At 40.5% G+C, this 17,228-nt stretch overlaps 2 long non-coding RNA genes across 5 annotated transcripts; one reads left to right on the plus strand and one right to left on the minus strand.

The window, feature by feature from the left end:
* Window positions 1-5,085: 5,085 nt before the first annotated feature.
* LOC307038587 lies at window positions 5,086-10,642 on the minus strand. Of its 4 annotated transcripts, none has more exons than XR_013808040.1 (5): window positions 9,738-10,642; window positions 8,862-9,170; window positions 8,286-8,387; window positions 7,884-8,009; window positions 5,086-7,485 (listed from the first exon to the last, which is right to left on the minus strand). It is a non-coding gene; the product is annotated as an uncharacterized lncRNA (long non-coding RNA). The 4 variants fall into 4 exon arrangements; XR_013808043.1 differs by having other exon boundaries at window positions 9,104-9,170; window positions 9,738-9,819; XR_013808041.1 differs by having other exon boundaries at window positions 8,862-10,626.
* Window positions 10,643-11,434: 792 nt separating this feature from the next.
* LOC307041147 lies at window positions 11,435-16,845 on the plus strand. The gene is made up of 2 exons (XR_013808709.1): window positions 11,435-16,521; window positions 16,742-16,845. It is a non-coding gene; the product is annotated as an uncharacterized lncRNA (long non-coding RNA).
* Window positions 16,846-17,228: the final 383 nt, after the last annotated feature.

The following is a 17,228-nucleotide window of genomic DNA, read 5'->3' on the forward strand; positions in this document are numbered from 1 at the left end:
CCTTGGCTCCAGGGGAAAATGTAAATGTTCGTTTTAAAAAAATAAATTTATGGAATTACTCTGTGTCAATTTGTATTGATTATTCTATTATTTAATACATATAAATTAAATACAAATGAAAATCAGAACAACACAATCGATTTCTCTAGTCTAGATATTATCTTTCCCAATACTTATCGTAACGTATCCCCCCTCCCTATCTTGAAATGTGGTATCTCCTGACGAGAAGCCGCCGGAGGTCAGAGCGGGTCATGTTATCGCGGTTTTTTTAATTTTTCGGCTAAGCTAATTAACTAAAATGAAAAGAAAGCAAAGAACTTTAGAATCTTTTTTTATCAAAAAAAAGGCAGGTGAAGGTGATGGCTCCAATGTTGCCCCAGCAGCAGAGGGAGAAGGACCAGGTAGTGAAGGTGGGATTCAAGCTGTTAACGAGGCTGTTAGCCACTCCAGCACCTGCGCCGGGGATGCAGATGCTAACAGGGAGACGGAGACTACATGCATGGAGGCTGAGAACTCGTCCACACCGACTTCTCGAATTGAATCCGAGTCTGAGTCCCCACCAATTTCTCAGATTGAAAGAGCTGGATCAGACGTGGACAGCGATAAGGAAGGTCAAGGCCCGGGTGCAGCAGCAGTAGCAGCCTCTGGGTCAACTGGAGCAGAGAAGAAGGATATTAGTGGATGTAAAACAGACGGACTCAGGCGTCCTCGTTTGACCCACTTCCCAACTAGAAATGGAAGACGCTTTAATGTCAGTGTGTATCAGGAATATGACTGGGTTGAATATTCTGCGCAAGAAGATGCAGTTTATTGCTTTGCATGCCGTCATTTTGGAGGAGCCTCAACTTTAACAGGTGACAGGCATGGACTGCGTGTGTTCATAGACACTGGATACACATGTTGGAAGAACATGAAAAAAAAATCTCCGGGATCATCAAGGGAGCAGTAGACACAATTGTGCTGCATTAGCGTGGTCTAACTTTAAGGCTGTGATCAGCGGACATAAGGAATCCATCGCAAGTCGGATTGACGCAAACAGGACAGATGAGGTGCAGGAGAACCGGGCTCACGTCAAATCCTTGTTCAAAATCACGTCATTTCTGGGAAGACAGGCCCTCCCTCTCCGTGGCCACAACGAGAGAGATGAGGATGAAAATAAAGGAAATTTCCTTGAACTTTTGGACGTTATTGCAACAGATGACAGGAACGTGAAAAGCAAACAGGAACGCAGGTATGCGCACTATTCTTCCCCAGAAGCCCAGAATGATATGGTGAGAGTTATTGGGGAAAATATCAGAAGTATAATCATAAATGAAGTAGGAGAAGCACGGTACTTTTCAGTGTTAGTGGATGAAACGAAAGACCTGTCTAAGAAGGAGCAGCTGGCCATTTTGATCCGTTATGTACATGACGGGATTATAAAGGAAAGAGCCATTGGAACCTATCACATGAAGGACCTGACAGCTGAATCCCTGGCCCAGAAAATAATAAAGGAATTATCGAGTTTAGATATTCAGCTGTGTGTTGCACAATGCTACGATGGTGCAAGTGTTATGCGGGGTAATGTGCGTAATGTGCGTAATGTGGTAATGTACTGAATTGATTGATTGACGTGCGTAGTTAAGTGTTTGTGTCCATAGTTACTTGCGCTAGCGGGATGTGAGTGAGGCTGCATTTGAAAAAGTTCAAATTTTCCTAACCACACAGAAAAGCTACATAGCAGACTTGTCACTTTTGTTATGATTATTTGCTGGGCATGTATATTGATTGATACTGTAGTTAAGTCATGTGACTAGTAACCTTGCCATACCTTAGCTTTGGCTGAATTGACGCCACTGGGTAGGAGCTGCGGGACAGTAGACTAGAAGCAAGGTGGGTTGTAACGGAATATATGTAACGGAGTTACGTAATCAGAATACAAAAATCAAGTAGGCTAACTGTATTCAGTTGGCGTTACATTTGAAAAACAAGTAGGCTAATCTGATTACAGTTACTTTCGTAAACCTGAAGTAAATACATTTTTGGAATACTTATTGGAATTATTGGTGGAAAAGTTTCCTCACAAAATGTAATATTCATTACCGGACTGTGTGCACACTGCACAGCGCTGCAGCATGTCTATGAGCGAGAGAGATGCAGTGTGTCTGTGAGGCCCCGCCCGCACGCAGATGAGAGAGAGATCTCTTTTAAAATATATTGAAAGTTAGAAACGGAGATGGTTAGATAAAATGTGCAAGATAACGTTTATGTAGCATTTATTTATTGTCGAAATGAAGACATTTCATAACGGGATCAAATCCAAGTGAATGGCCTGCTGCTGCTGAATGCATGGGGCAAGTGACTGGAAAAAGTTTTAAAAGTCATTACATCGTTTCAGATAATAATAATAATGATAATTCATTCTATTTAGGGGCGCCTTTCAAAGCACCCAAGGACACCTTACAGTTCATAACATATTCCAAGGAAATGTTTTAAGACAGGACAAAGAATGCAGTCCGGGTGATGTTTTTTATGTGTGGTGCAGATGAGAGGGAGCTGTCCAGAATGACACCAAGATGTTGCGTTTGAGTTCTTGATAAGCCATTAAAACAGTAAAATAAGTGTCTCCTGTACACCAAAACATACCCATCTGTTATGGAAAAAGAAAGTATTCCAAAAGTATTCTAAAAGTAATCTGAATACGTAACTAACTGTATTCTGATTACTTTCAGAGCATGTATTCAGTATTCAGTAACTGATTACATTTACAAAGTAACCCTCCCAACCCTGCCTAGAAGTGATCCTTCGTTAGCGTGAAGAGTCTGCTCAGCGTTATGCGGTCCGCAGTACCTGAGCGTGCTCCACTAGCATTGTGGACTATATAAAAAATCGCTGGCCCGCTATAGTGTCTATTGCAGGGGTCGGCAACCCCTGGCACGCGTGCCAATGTAACCAGTGGCACACTAGGAATAAGTGGAATAAGTGTGCAAAAATATTTAAATTATATTTTCGGATCCTGAACGAGACCGCCGCCAGAGCACGTCTCCCCGTTACCTGCAGAAGGAAGCCATACACGCAACACAGCCCCGCTCTCTTTAACTCCAGGTGACTTTCTGCCGCTCTCCTCCTTGGTGCAGTGCTGATCGTTTCACCACAGAGGAAAGCACTTCACAAATTGCAGTAGTACCCATAAGGAGCTGTACAAATGCCGCAGTTTTTGCGTGGCTGTGTATTTAGTTGAAAGCCCAGTGGCGATCTGTTAATCTCTCATTGAAATAATATGCTACAAAGGGGTGGACTGGCCATCTGTGTGTTGAACTTTCCTGTCGGCTCCCAGACCGTAGTCGAGGAGGGCAGAAGCAACAAGCTTCAGGTTCAATAACTCACTTTAGCTTAAATGACTGGAGAGAGGCGAGCCCTTCTTGGGAGGCCGTCATCACAGACCTCTGTTTTTCTGCTTCCTCGTTTCACTTCCAGAAACATACACACGTTCCCTCACTGTCGCTCTACCATCCACAAACACACTAGTGATATGTCGGTCGCGAACGAGCCGGCTCTTTTAAGTGAACCACGGGAGCCGGTTCGCGCCCGCGAACGAGCCGGTTCTTCTTCTTTTTTGCGGAGGGATCTAGATCGGCCTGAAGGCACATTATGCAATGTGCAATGTGCACATTATCCCGCTTATTACATGGCCACATTCTCAACAAAGTAACGACATGACTCCCAATATTAATTTAAATGCTTTTATGGATTTAGAAAATTATTTTATTGATTTCAAAAATAGTTGTATTTATTTAATTTGACATGCATCCCTAAAGAAAAATAGTCCGTTGTTACTGTTTGAACTAACGTAGTAACGGCAGGAACTGCTTCGATAGTGTTTTTGAGGAGCTTTCTGATTACAGATTTGAAAACATCGTTGCTTGCTTTAAAAGTAGCACAATTCATTATGTCAAACCTTGGAAAGTATCTAGATATCCCTGCCCTAATGCCAAAGTAAATATCAACTGAATATGTGTCGCCGTTTGATGTCTATGTCTGGACCGCATGCGTAAAAAGGAGGGTTTCTGCCCCGTTACTTCTTTTCTTACTTCTATAAGAATAAAACACGGAGGAGGCAGATCCCTTTTTCTCCCCCTCTTCTGAGAGCCCAGCAGCTGATCTCAGAGCACGCTCCCCTCTCCTGCAGGGGGGCGTGGTTGGGCGGTATGACCGTATTACGGTATACCAGGGTATTTCGAAATCCCGTCGGTATGATTTTCAATACCGTGACGTCACAGACTGTGCGCCAAATCACAGATGCGTTTCATTCTATTACACTGACACGGAGTTTTGACAGGGACGACATTGGTTGTAATGCACAGCACGCGCCAGCAGAGGGCAGGGGAGGGCAGTCCGTCTTTCCCGCTCTGAGAGCTCAGCACAGAGTTGAGCTGAGCAAGATTGCGGCAGCATTTGCCGGCCCCGAACTCGGACAACTAGTAAAAAAGAAAAATGCGTCTGCGCCTGTTTGGGACTATTTTGGGTTTACTCGTCGCCAGTGACTTCATCCAGCACAACGAGAGACAGAGGCACTTCTTTGGGAATGTTTAAGACGGGGTGAGTGAGTGTTGACATTTTTTAATCCTATGCAACTGGTTGATGGTTTTGTAGTCGAGGTCGGACGGTTTTAAAAACGAAAGCATTTACGTGCTAACAGTGGCGATTTTAGAGATTTATACATGGGGTGGCAGAGGGGTGGCAGGCATATATTGTAGGGTGGCAATTTTTTTAGGAAGCCCACCTTACTTTGTACTTTATATGCACCCATATACAACAGTTTTTTCAACACCCAAGTGTGATAAATTCAATATTTGGTCTACATACATGAGCATTCCACTTTTTAGTACATTAAAACAGTGTTTCCCTTGGGATTATTGTAGCAGCAGAAATGTTGCTCATCCCAAGCAAGCCTTCTGGGGGGGTATCCGGGGCATATCCCCCGGGTCAAAAATGTTGAACATTGTTAATTCAATCTAATCAATCTGAGGCACTTTGAAAGCAAAATCAAGCCATAGGAATGATTTAGAAATTTGAGGACTTCCCAGCACTTTACAAAAATCCAGCATTATCCTAGAAGCAAAGCCCTCCCTCAAAGGCCTGCCTGCCAAAGTGTTTTGTGAGTGCATGTGTACAGAATAGGTTAGACAGGTTTGTGAGAACAATTTCTGTGTGTGTTAAAGTCACAAAATATATACAAGTATTTACATTATCAGTTATTGATGAAATTTCACATTGTAAATGCAACCAAAAAAATACAAAGCAGATTAGAATGTTTTTTGACTCCGTTACATATATCATCTGATTGCTACAGAAGCTGTATGCGACGATTGCTATGCTGTGCAGCAAATCTCTTCACAAACTCATCCAAATTTAAATCTTTCGCACGTTTAGACTCAATACTGAGAATTGCTATACTTGCTAGTCTGTTCTCAGTCATGGTAGAACGCAGGTGATTCTTGATCAGTTTAAGAGCTGAAAAACTCCTCTCACATGCTGCACTGGTAACAGGCAATACCACAGCTATTTTACATAACCTGAACATCTCAAAGAATACCTCCTTGTATGGTTCCAAAAAATTAACAAATTCTATTAAACTGGACGGACTTTTTCCATGTGTTGCTTGTCGATCTAACAACCTTCTAGTCTGGTGCAGTTCATGTTTCAGATCCTCTACATTTGACCCATATGCATTTGCTAATAGAAAAACTGCCTCCTCATTTAAAAAGCTGCTGCTGGATGGATTTAGGGCCTGGACACCCTGCATGATGTCACAGTTTACGCTAGAGAATCGTCTTCTCATTTCACCAACCATACAATCAATGATGGGATAAAATACCTTGGTGATAAAAGACCTCTTACTGTCCGATTCTGTGTGTTGTCCTAATGTTGACATGATAACACTACCTTGAAGTCTTTGTGTTATTTGCCTTGCCCTTTTAAAGGTGTGAGTCGTTGAAATGTCAGACTTTTCACAGGTGGCTAGTACCTCATTCCACAGCTCATCAAAGTATGTCTCACTGCGATAGTCTTCCAGAGTCTGTCTGAGGGTCGCAATTAACTCTACAGCTTTAGTAAGGTCAATCTGTGTTGACTGAAGCATCTCTGACAAAAAGTGTGTGTCCTTTAGTACCTTTCTAAATAGTACAAGACATCCAATAAAATTTAGATCGATCTGAACTAGTAGACCTCTTGCTTCAACCGCTCTGTCCGGATTGTCCTCCTCTGAAATATCTTCCAGTACTTGCATTACAGCAGGCAACCTATCCATGACATTGCGACAAGCTGTATGTCTGCTGGCCCATCGAGTCTCGCTGAGACGTGAGAGTTCCCTTACTTGACCATCATACATCTCTCTCTGCACATCCAACCATTTAGGATGGACATAAGATCCTGACATAAAAATATACAGTCGCTCTAACAATGAAAAGAAATTTCTTGCATCAGGAACAGATTTCACACTGTCTACCATCACTAGGTTTAAGCAGTGGGCACTGCAATGAACGTAGAATGCATGCTTGGCTACTTCTCTTATTCTGGCTTGGACACCAGCATGCTTCCCACTCATAGTTGAAGCACCATCATAGCCTTGCCCAACTAGGTTTTTTTTATATTCCAGCCCATACTTCTCTAAACAGCCAATGATCTTCTCTGTTAAACTGGCAGCATCCAGTTTATCTGCCTCTTGAAACTCTAGAAAACTCTCCTGAACTACACCATTATAATAGTACCGAAGAACAAAAGACATCTGCTCCATTTTCTTTACATCTTTTGTTTCATCAACAAGAACAGAAAATTGTGCACTCTCTTTAACCTCTTTGATAATCTCCTCTTTAACCATATCTGCTAAACACTGCAGTATTTCATTTTGTATCAGGCTACTTGTGTATTTTGCATTTTTTGCTTGATTTTCCATTCGTTTTTTTAAAAACGGATCATGCTTGCTCAGGAGATCCAACAATTCTAGGAAATTTCCTCTATTGTCCGCCTCGGATGATTCCCGGTGACCACGCTGGGAAATGTTTTGAGTGGCAGTTAACAACAGGACTTCACCAAGTGTGCGTATATATTTCTGGTTTTCGATTACTTTTTTACTTGACTCCTCTTCCATCATTCCTAACATTGATGAGTTTCTGTCTAGCATTTTCTTATTCTCTGTCCATGCAAACATAGCATTAACATGGCTCTCTGATTTAGCATGTGAACAAAATCCACTGTCCTTAAATGTAGCTTTCTTCCAGTTAGAATAACCATTCATAGAGGTAAACACAGTCCTAGAGGCATTAGGTAAAGAAAAGTGTCTACAAGCAAAGCAATATGCTGCGTCTTTTGACTGTGAGTATTCCACCCAGTTATGCATTTTGTACCAGTCAGCATGGAAACTTCTCCTTGCACAACCTTGCATCGTCTTGGGAAAGCTCTCCAGCGATGGTTGTGTCGGCCCATCCCCTCTGTGTTTGGAAATGTCTGGAAAAAGATAAAATAAGGAGGGAAAGTTACTCTATAATAACTACCCTGATAAGCCCCAAGATGTATTTAACTACATTGATTCATTGATACATTGATTAACTACATTGATTCATTGATACATTGATTGATCTACATTGATTCAAATCATACATGGCATTTACTGTACTGTGGCTTTGATAAAATGTCACTAATTCTGTGCTGATATATGTATTTGATCCAAATGGTAAATGGACTGCACATATGGGACTTCATTTGCAACTAACGGTACCCAACACACTTTACAATGGCCTCTCATTAAGCCATTCTCACACACATTCACACCAATTGTGGTAGCTTTTTTTCAAACGTAAGGAGCTAACACTTGAATGGAACCCCCCACCCACCAAAAAACATACCATGAGGACCAGCTGTAGCTGCACAATCTTCCACTTCTGTCTCAGACTGTCTCTCTGCACAGTCATCATTGACACTTTCTGGCTCTGGCTCAGGCTCTGGCTCTGGATCAAGGCACTCCAAGGTCTCTGTTGGGGTATTTTTTTGTTGTGTAGGAGAAAAATAAAATAAAATAAGATACTATAGGTAGCAATAATAATAATAATAATAATAATAATAATAATAATAATAATAACCCTGATGGTCAATGTCACACTTATAGCACTTTATTTGCATTTAACAGTACCCAAATCACTTTACAATGGCTTCTCATTTACCCATTCACACACCAACGGCAGTGGAGTTTCTCAAACGTAAGGAGTGAACACAACTGGACCATAACACAACAACAAAAACATACTGACCAGCTACGCAGATCTTTCCACCTCCATCTCAATGAACTGGCTCTCTGCATTGGCAGATTCTGCCTCGGGCTCGCTCTCTCCTGCTCTTTTCTGATCTGTAGCCTATTTTACACAAAAAGTAGGCCATTAACATAATACATTAGCCCTAATGTTACTGCACTGTAGCTTCGTTTAAAATATCACTACTTGTGGTGGTATATTGAAATATAAGATCACATTTACTGGGCTGTGACAAAAAGTGGAAATCCTGAAAATAGAAATACTGTAGCAATGTAATTAACTAAATTGTTAACTGGGACACTTCCTAAGTTCTTTTAACTGACCACACAAACTATGTGGTAATCTATACGATTTTATGTTAAGTTTTGTAGTGTAGTAGTGTATCCCTTATTTTAACCTAAATTAAGCAAATTTAAAATACCTTTCATTACTCTTATAGTAAATGCAATGAAATCACAAATATCCCCCTTTTATATAAAAGTAGAAAGTGTTTACTATGTAAATATTAAATGAAATTACAGTCAAATAAAATATTTCAAATAAAAGGTTTCTCTCTGCATCAATGAAATTACCTACCTAATGCATATTTTGCATTACCGAAATGCTTTACTCCTTTAAATAAGCAACCTCTGCTATGCCACCTTAATAGTTAGCCAGCTTTTTTGTAACATAAAGAAAATAAAAGGAAAATATAGCACTGGGCTACAATACCACGAGGACCAGCTGAACTAGCTAACTAACCTTCCCGCTCTAGCCTCAAGCTTCGAGTGGCAGAGGCTGTCTGCACTTGGACCCTCATGCTCCCTCACATCACTAACCTGCTTCTTTGTGAGGATGAAGCTCCTGATGTCACCCTTCCTCTTTGTGGTTGACGACATGGCCTTCCTATAATTGAAACAAGTCATATTCAAACATAAATTAAAGTTTTTATGTTAAACATACATTAAAGTTTACATGTAACGTTAAGGTTCGCCTTTCTGATGCTACACACAAAAATTCTGCTAGCCTTAGCCACCACTAGCATACTAGCTAACGCCAAATAGCAAACTTGTTAAGAACGTTTCATAGAACTACAATGATATGAAATGCCACAACATCACTTGGTTTCAGTTCAAAATGTCAAAGGCTTGCCAGTAGCTGGCTAGTTATCAACGTTATTCAGTTAGCTAGCGCCAGCTAGCTAGTTACCGAACTGGCTTCAAAAGCTATCTTGTGGCTAACCGTGACATGAGGTAAAACGTAGCTAGGGGTTAGCCACATAATAGCTATCTAGCCTCATCACTCGGTAGTTAATTCTGAAATCGATAACAACACAGCATATTCATCCAGAAACTACCAGTTACTAGTACCATATCTCTAATAATAATAATAATAGTTTATTTTGTACAGCGCCTTCCATCTATGAGGAATTATAAACGTTTCGAAATCACATTACACTTTGACGTTACCCACCTGTGAACAGACTCCATCTGACAGCTTGTGTCTGCGCTGACTCCACGTCAAGGCAAAGAGATTCTGCGATATGGATGCAACCATTCGTGATGGGGGGAGGGGGGGAGGGGGGGGGGGGGGGTGTGCACCAACAAGTTTCTTTTTCAAATTTGACATTCTGCAGTTTGACACCGATTTTGGATTGTTTTGAATTTGTTTTGATCTTAAAACGATATTAATAATAATTATCCAATAAATCATCAGTTGGTATTTTTTGACTGGGGTGGCAGGTGGGGTGGCAGACCCCTTTTCAGGGGTGGCGGCTGCCACCCCATGCCACCCTGGTAGTTTCGCCACTGCGTGCTAAACATTCACGCGAGTAATCCAATTAATCAAATGGAAATAAGGTTTTTAACACATGCACGGAATAATATTGCCAAACTAGTTAGTGAATATAGCAAACTTTATTCAATAAGTCAAGTATTTACTCCCGGAAAATGTTTATGTATGATGATATATTGTTAACTTAGCTCAAAATGGAAACAACGTCGGACATCTACAAACGCGTCCTGTATCCGATCTCGAAATGTGCCATTTGCACAATGTGTCATGTATGCAGACCTTGTTTTGCGCTTGCGCACACGTCGCGGCACTTTGCGAGCGTCTACCGGCTCGGGCTGCATTTTACACCAAACATATAATATACCGTTCGAAACATCTATTTGCCGCCAAACGCCACCTCACTCAAGTCGACCCAAGTCATACCGTCATATACCGTATACCACGGTATGATGTCAGCAAGGTATGACGGTATGAAAAAAATGATACCGCCCAAGCCTACTGCTTATTAAAAGACACTGTGACCTAAACAATAAGTGTCGCTATGCAACTGGGTGAGGCCACAAAGTATAGCGCAGCATAGAGAACCGCAGTGACGCGTCGTAAAACCCGGAAGTAAGTTAGCATTTGTAGCACTTCCGGTTCCTTCCTCAAAAAGCAATGCATTTTTTCCATAGGGTTTTGGAAAATAGCTCGAAATAAGGTCTGTGGTTGACACAAATTTAAGAGATGAATCACGTTTTGTTCTACGACATTAAATACATCAGCAGTGACCCAACTGGGGATTTTTGAAGAGTTTACGTGTCTGAAAAACGATGGTTGTTACCGAGTGGCTGAATAGGACTACAGAAATTGTCGAGGCCGTTTTACGTCATTACGCCGAACACGTAAACACTCCCGCTAAGTTTGTTTTCCCCTGTGTTCTTCTTGAAAGCAAGTACCTGCCTATCTTTAGTATCTGTATATCTATATCTGACCATTAGAATCTGCATTTTTGAAATTGTCGTTTTTAACACCGTAGTTTTACAAATTATAGAATAATTAATTACCAGTGTTTTCCAATTTTACTCGGCAGTTCGTTTCGTTAGCTAACGTTAGCTAAAGCTAGCGCTACTAGTTAGCTACGCAATGGTTTGTTGCTTTGCTCCGGGTTGCAGCCACAGGTCTTTGCATGAAACGTGCTTGTTCTATCGTTTCCCGGCCGATGTTTTCCAAAGGAGAGTCTGGATTCGTGTCATGAGGTAAGCTGACGTTACATTTTTGTCCATGTCACGGTGAAATGTAAATGATGGGTAGTGACCATACCTGCCAACCTTGAGACCACAGAAATCGGGAGCATTTCAAAATGCAAAATGGGGGGGGGGGGATGATAGTAGGGGTGCAACAACTAATCGACTTAATCGATTAAAATCGATTACCAAATTAGTTGGCAACTAATTCAGTCGTCGATTCGTTGGTGACGTCATCACATGTGTTCTACACCCCGTTAAGCTCCAACGTTATCGCTCTTTTGTATGGGTACAGGAGACATTTAAAAACATATGTTATGTATTATTGCTACATAAACATTATATCGCAGTCTTAGTGTCGCCAACTCAGTTTCTAATATGCAATATGACTACAAAATGCGTCTATAATGTATTCTCGATCTTCCGAATTCAGACGAGCGATCTCTCCCCCGCCTGCTTGCGAGGGGGCGGGGCAGTTTACACACACACGCAGGAGATGGCGGAGAGAACGCGCTCCGAGGTGTGGTTAAACTTTATCCGTCTCGATGTGGACAATGCTCGTTACCAAAATTGCAATAACAGTTTATCATATAAAGGCGGTAAAACGAGCAATTTGTCTAAACATTTAGCAAAAGTGCACCACATTCAGACGGAGAAATGCACCGGGTTCGGCTGTCTTTCTAGTAGCTCTGTAGCCCCTTCCAAGAGTAACCTTTCCACGTCAGGTGTTATGTATGCTAGCAGCAACACGCAGAGTTAACTCAGTTATAAAAACATAGGTTAATGATTAGAGGTAACTGAATTAGTTATTTTGTTAAAGTTTCAGCTATTCTGTTTACAGTTCTGTCATCACATTATTTAATATGATTTGTTAAAACATTGTTGTTTCTTTTGATGTGAAATATTATGCATTTAATTAAAATAAAAAGCAATGTTAGTTTTGTTCACAATTTGTTGAGTTAGTTTACCTTATTTCTTGTCAAAAGAACCGTTAATACTATCGTTGAAAGGACCGGATCGATAAGCAGTATTGATATAAGTAGTAGTACAGTTAAAACCTTAACGATCCGAATAATCGATTAATCGTTTCATTAATCGATAGATTAATCGATTATCAAATTAGTCGTTTGTTGCAGCCCTAGATGATAGCTCATGAGACTTCAAAGGTCTTTTATTTTGAAACTCTACATCAGAATGTCCTGATTTTTTTGTTTTATTCTCATCTAAACACAGAGGGATGATTTGTTTTGACTCTACCGTAATGCATAGGATATTCGCGCACCGCAATATCACGTGCGGGCTGGCTTGACTAGGTTTTCCCGAGTGGAGGCTGGTTTGACCGCAGTCAGAGAGTAGAGTAGTTGTCGATTCTTGTTCTGTTTTCTGTGACTATCTGCCTCACCCTCTCAGAATTTCAGTTGCGCGCTACTAAAGAGACGTGTTACCATGGAAACCAAACAATGGTGTAGCTGTATTAAAGTCTGAGTGGAAACAGTCCTGACTAAATCTGATTTTGTCAGAAATCGGGAGAAATGCGGGAGAAATATGACCCCGGGAGGAAACCGGGAGAGGGCAATGAAATCGGGAGTCTCCCGCGAAAATCGGGAGGGTTGACAAGTATGGTAGTGACTGTATCGCCGTTTTAGAGATGGCGCTGCTGAAAAGACCGCAACATAAGTAAAGATAATGAATACATCCTATTAAAACCTGCGTGGCTTATATGATAAGTCTAATTAGTACAAGCAGCATAACGTTTCACCATGTAACTAAAGATTGGAGTCAGGGAAATCAGTTTGACATATTGAACTAATAACAAATCACCTCTGGCTGGCAGAGAACTCTCTGCTCCATAGCTTCTCTTGGACGTAAAATCACATGTACATTTTACATTTATATTCAATTTAATATCCCATCCCTCAAATACTTTTGTATATACAATAACTTATATTTTGTTTTTCTTGTTATGCTGCTGCAACACAAACATTTCCCAAATTGGGATCAATACAGTAATATCTTATCTTAATTAATTAAGAAATATAACTATTATAATTAGTGTAGCAGCTGAAACCTATTTTCAATATGGATTAATCTACCATTTATTTCTTTAGTTCAATTTTCATCTATAAAAATGTCAACATAGTGAAAATGTTCCTGAGACTTATCGAAGTGCAAAGTTATATCTTTAGATTTTTTGTTTTAGCCTATGTACTGTAAGTCTTAATGCTCTTATATGTGACGGTGTGACTTCCATGAAACTAATTTTTTTGCTGGCAGTCAACATTCCTTTCCTGAACAAATGCCAGTTTGGGTTGGTTCACTGACCAGTGGTAGCCACCTGAATTGCCCTCTGTTGCTCCTCAGACAATGCCATGCTTGCCACAATTGCCTCAGGTCCCTGATGCCCAACAGATTTGATAATTTCAGGAACAGTAAGTGTTTCCAAGCTGCAGTGTTCCTCTTCTGGCTCGGGGGAGAGAAGCCAAGAAATTCTTGAAAACCTGCCCCCGAGTCTGTCCCTCAGCCAGTCACGATCTTCGGAGGTGGGCTCTCTTGTGAGCGGGTTAAATTAGTTATTGGTTTCAACAGTCACATTAAAACAGTTACTAAATCAGCCTACTATCACCTAAAGAACATATTTAGGATTAAAAGACTAATGTCACAGCAGGATTTGGAAAAACGTGTCCATGCTTTTATCTTCAGTAGACTGGACTACTGCAATGGTGTCTTCACAGGTCTCACTAAAAAATCTATTAGAAAGCTGCAGCTGATTCAGAACACCGCTGCTCGAGTCCTCACTAACACTAAGAAAGTGGATCACATCACTCCTGTTCTGAAGTCTTTACACTGGCTTCCTGTGTGTCAAAGAATAGATTTCAAAATACTGCTGCTGTTTATAAAGCACTGAATGGTTTAGGCCCAAAATACATTTCTGACCTCCTGCTAAATGTTGAACCATCCAAGTCTCTCAGGTCTTCAGGGACGGGTCAGCTTTCTTTCCCCAGAGTCAGAACTAAACATGTTGAAGCAGCGTTCAGTTATTATGCTCCAAATATCTGGAACAAACTCCCAGAAACTTGCAGGTCCGCTAAAACTCTTACTACTTTTAAATCCGGGTTGAGGACTTTTCTTTTTGTCGCTGCTTTTAATTGAACTATTCATATCTTAGACTGCACTGTAACTTTTATCCATGTATTTTTTCTTTTAATGTTTATTTTATGAGCTTTTCTTTTTAATGACTGATTTTAAATGCCATTTTCTTAATGTCTTTCATTTTTTGTAAAGCACTTTGAATTGCCTTGTGTTGAAAAGTGCTATATAAATAAACTTGCCTTGCCAAATAAAGAGATCATGTGACACATACAATTTATTTGTTGATGGGAATTAATGTGAATAAATTAACTCTAGGTTAACGGTACTCTTGCTATCACTACTCACCGACACTATAAACCTTGTCCCTCATGCTAGCCCTGACAACACCGGTAAGCACACCTTCATCTAGGCTGCACTGTTACGTGTCCTGACTTGTAGTGGTTCTCTCCTCTATCTACACTCTTCTTGTCATCTTTGTAAAACGATATCAGACTGGTAATTGACACAGCCATGAGTTCTAGTTAAATTCAGTGTGGCTAAAATGAAAAGCTTTGTTAAAATATGCAAGCACGCGAAAGCCAAATTCAGCTTTATTGTCAAAAATTCGACATGTGTTATACATCCAGAAATATCGAAATATCGTTTCCCACAGTGTGACATGTATACATAAAACAAAACAAAAAAGGCCTAGATAAACGTGGTACACATTAAACAAAACAAAAAGGGCCTAGATAACCGGGGTATACAGTTTAAAATGTTAATATATTTAAAGTGTTCAAAGTGCAGTTTCAGTGCAAGTCAGTTGAAACGATCTTAAGTTGGCGTGACGTTGAAGTCGTGCGACCCTGCTGCTGTACTGGCTTGTAGTTCGTTTATAGCATAACGTTAGCATTTTGCTTCTGGCGACTAGATTTATGATTCAAAAATATAAAAGTAGGGTTGACATGTGGAGATTATCCGGCTGAACAAAACGTGATCCCTCTCTTAAATGTGTGTGCTATTTTCCAAAATCCTATGGAGAATTTGCATTGGTTTTTGACAAAGGAACCGGAAGAAGTTTACTTCCGGGTTTTACGACGCGTCACTGCGGTTCTCTATAGAGAGGCGAAGTCACGCCCATCTACTTCCGGTCCATGGGACCCCGGAAGCGAAAAATTATACATTGAATTCAATGGAGAGAGAAAACGTATCTTTTGATCCCGTTTGAATTGTGCCACGAACTACACATATGATGTTTGTCAATCTTAAACAATCATTTCCATGTCAAAAAAGTCAAATTTTGTCGTAAAACTGTTGAAATATAAGACTATGAAAAATACGCGACTACAAAGACTACAAATCCCAAATCCCATTCTGGGTCGCGCATGTGATGTCACAGGCGATAATGCTCCAAGTGGTTGCGAATCGTAATTAAAGCGAAGAAGAAGATTTCATAACTGATTTATTCCCTCCAATAAATATAAGAGATTGCTCCAATAAATTCACTTTTATAAGATGCCTGTGTGCTTTGTACCATGTTGTAATCACAAAAGTGATCATACCACTTGCTCTTTCTATCGCTTCCCGTCTTATGAAAGGACCAGGAGTCGCTGGATCAGACATATCAGGTAATATCATAGGTAATATACATGTTGTGGATGGAACATAGTCAAGTTAGCTACCTAGCTAGTAGTGAGCACGTTAGTTAGCATTACATTACTTAGCCTTGTCATTTTTAGTAGCCTTACCATGAAGTTATTATTTTATTACATGAAGTACACCAAAATGTTAAACAGTAAGATTAGTCATCATGGTAAGTATTTCGTGAAACATTTGAAGAGTAGCCTACTGCGCCCTCCACCGGGTGCTAAGGAAGCAGTTCAGGGAGAGTCGAAGGAAGGCAGGCAGGCAGGGAGCTTTGCATGACATTCTTCTGGACATGTGTCATTGTGATGACAGTGAGGGTGAGTCAATCTGTTTGTTGGAAAGACAGTAGTTGAGTAATTACTGAGAGAAAATTATTAAAAGAGATAATTATTCAGTGTTGTTACTTTAGAGTGTTGTTACTGACCTTTTTCTCTTTTATTTTCTTTACCTCACCTGTAACTGCTGAGACCCTGAGGAACATGCACACTGGACTGACCTGCTCTGGCAACCTGATTTCCACTGTACGTAATAGTATTTGGTTATGGTATATTATTTATATACATCAAAGGCACAATGCACCCCCTAGAGAGACACATGTATTGAGTGTGATATTTTGCATAGGTCATGTGAAATCATCTTTACATACTAGAAAACTGTAGGAGCGGCAACTTGTTTTGAAATTGAATTTTTAATATCCGATAATAAAGTTGATCTGTTTTCTTTATTCTTCTCTCTTCCCAGCTCCATCCATCACCGTTCTCTGTTCCTGCAGGTCCTGCTTGCTAATCAATGCTCATATGTTTTTACACAATTACAAATAAAGTCAATGTACTGTATGACATGAAGTTGTGCTTCATTCTGAGTCAATAATAAATTCATTCTGCCTTCAATTGCAAAATGATTGTGGACTGCACTGACATCCATGTAGCTGCCCCCCAGTAAGATGAACCAAGCAAAGCTGACACTCAACATACAGCTGTGCTCTTAAGTTGACATGAAGAATTTGTGAAATATTGGTAATTATTTGGAAAAAATGACTGACGATGCAGAAAACTTTTTTTATTTAGGAACAGTGGTCAGGTGAAGCATTTATCACTACATATGTGTCACACTTAAAAGGCCAAACACACTGGCCATACACACCTCGTTTACAACTCCCCAGTTGACAGCCATGACTCCGTCTAAATTGTACCCCCCAAGCACCCTCTTCATGAGGGACGCGCATGGA

The sequence above is a fragment of the Notothenia rossii genome (genome assembly GCF_949606895.1).
Source record: "Notothenia rossii genome assembly, chromosome: 5".
Lineage (NCBI taxonomy): Eukaryota > Metazoa > Chordata > Actinopteri > Perciformes > Nototheniidae > Notothenia > Notothenia rossii.